This window comes from Penaeus vannamei, chromosome 30 (genome assembly GCF_042767895.1).
Source record: "Penaeus vannamei isolate JL-2024 chromosome 30, ASM4276789v1, whole genome shotgun sequence".
Taxonomy (NCBI): domain Eukaryota; kingdom Metazoa; phylum Arthropoda; class Malacostraca; order Decapoda; family Penaeidae; genus Penaeus; species Penaeus vannamei.
Genome location: NC_091578.1, coordinates 1,703,727 through 1,706,064, shown reverse-complemented (window position 1 = coordinate 1,706,064; position 2,338 = coordinate 1,703,727). Strand labels below are relative to the sequence as shown.

The following is a 2,338-nucleotide window of genomic DNA, read 5'->3' as shown; positions in this document are numbered from 1 at the left end:
TTTATAGAAGTATTTATATTGTCGTAATTATTTCTTTAGCATACGGAAGTTAAAGGAGCTGATGTTTCTTTTTTTTATTTTATTAATCACAGAAGAGAAAAAGACAAAATAATTGCACACAAGGAACCACGTTACACAACTACAGACTTACGTAAGTTGAACATCCAGTCTTTTCGCATCCGCACATAATGGCGCTAAAATTCATCCCACGGAAGCCCGCCAAAATACACACCGACACAAGACGATTTTATTAATTGCCGTCCGTGGATTAGTTAATGAAACGAGGACATATCACCAAATCCGTGTCTCATATTTCTAAAAATGAGCTGTTCGTGTTTTAAAATGGCGACGTGGCAACCCCCGTCCGACAAGTGCACAGCCCGCACTCGCCGAAGCGTCCGTCGGCCCCGCGAGAGAGGGCACGGCTCAGTGTGGATCGGACGGTGGAAGGAGGAAGACATTAGCGACTCCTTGCTGTGAGAACGTGAGTGGGGTCCTTTCCTTCGGGGAACTTCTGACGGTGGCAGACTCTCTTCTGCCTCCACTCTGATTGCTAAAACTGTTGCGATTTGCATAGATTGATTATCCGTTGCTTGTCTTTATTTTTAAACTCTGATATTTGGATGTGCGGTTAACTTTACTTCCTCTCATTCTGTATAGACCGCCTGTAACGCATAAATGTATAAAGTCAAGACCATTAGCAACACTGCGAGGGTGCTTTTCGACCTGCCTTGCTCGACAGCCAGGCCTCTTATCTTGCAAGACAGGCACGGGAGAAAGTTTTTCTTAAATCGCTATGTGTTCCTGGTCTATATTTCATTTTCTTTTCTTGTCGTGTAGATACGTCACAGTCGGTTCTCGTTAAGCATGTAGAATAGGGTATTAACTTTCACAAAACCTTATTGTTTTGCATTCAGATTAATATCGTATTTACCTACACAACCATAGATGCATTCCAGGTTTAAGGAAGTGAATTTAGATATCTTAAAAATAGAAATGAAGCCCCGAGATTGCTAGCAAGTGAATCTGCCTGGATGAATAAGCGAAGGAATGAATAGAATGAGGAATTCGGATTTCCCGGCCGTCGGGGGCGGCTTCCTCCACTCGCTGCGTTGAGGTCTCCGTCGGGATGCAGGTTAGGCTGCTCGATCTGGGTTCCAGTTTGGCAAGTTTTATTGGATTGGACGAAACTGTTGGTGAGAACTATGGGTGTGGAACTTATTTAGGAGAATTGTTTTGTTTTATTGGATGGGACGAAACTGTTGCAGAGAACTATGAGAGAGCATGAGACTTGTTTAAGAGAATTGTTTTGTTTTATTTGATGGGACGAAACTGTTGCAGATGGCCATGAGAGAGCGTGGAACTTAGGATAATTATTTTGTTTTATTGGCTGGGACGAAACTGTTGCAGATGGCCATGAGAGAGCGTGGAACTTAGGATAATTATTTTGTTTTATTGGCTGGGACGAAACTGTTGCAGATGGCTATGAGAGAGCGTGAGACTTGTCTAAGAGAATTATTTTGTTTTATTGGATGGGACGAAACTGTTGCAGAGAACTATGAGAGAGTGTGGAACTTATTTAGGAGAAATATGAGAGATATGAGAGAGCAGTGAAACTTAAGATAATTTTTTTGTTTTATTGGATTGGACGAAACTGTTGCAGATGGCTATGAGAGAGTGTGAAACTTCAGAGAATTATTTTGTTTTATTGGATGGGACGAAACTATTGCAGAGAACTATGAGAGAGCGTGGAACTTATTTAGGAGAAATATGAGAGATATGAGAGAGCAGTGAAACTTAAGAGAATTTTGTTTTATTGGATGGGACGAAACTAATGCAGGTTATGAGAGAGTGTGGAACTTATTTAGGAGAATTATTTTGTTTTATTGGATGGGACGAAACTATGCAGATGGCTATGAGAGGGTGTGGAACTTAGGATAATTATTGTGTTTTATTGGATGGGACGAAACTATTGCAGATGGCTATGAGAGAGCAGTGAAACTTAGGATAATTATTTTGTTTTATTGGGTGGGACGAAACTGTTGCAGATGGCTATGAGAGAGTGTGGAACTTACTTAGGAGAATTATTTTGTTTTATTGGATGGGACGAAACTAGTGCAGGTTATGAGAGAGCGTCAAACTTATTTAAGAGAGTTTTTATGGGACTTCTCTGGGTTTCGGTGAGTGGGAATTCACGGTCTGAGGAAAAAAACATCGACCTTATTTCAAAACACGTCGAGAACTTGCTGATAAAAGCCAGGCTTCGTTTCAGCCAAGCCGTTTCGTGTGCAGGAATAGGTCGAACAGTGTGCAACATGCGATCAAGTGCACGAACCTG

General features: G+C 41.4%; 1 protein-coding gene across 1 annotated transcript in view; it reads left to right on the top strand.

Annotated features, from left to right (window-relative positions):
• Positions 1–366: 366 nt before the first annotated feature.
• Positions 367–2,338, top strand: part of LOC113815310 (metalloreductase STEAP4) — a 58,563-nt gene continuing 56,591 nt past the window's right edge. The window contains exon 1 of the mRNA XM_070142803.1: positions 367–484. The gene's annotated coding sequence lies outside the window, so the exon portion shown is untranslated. The remainder of the gene's footprint in view (positions 485–2,338) is intronic.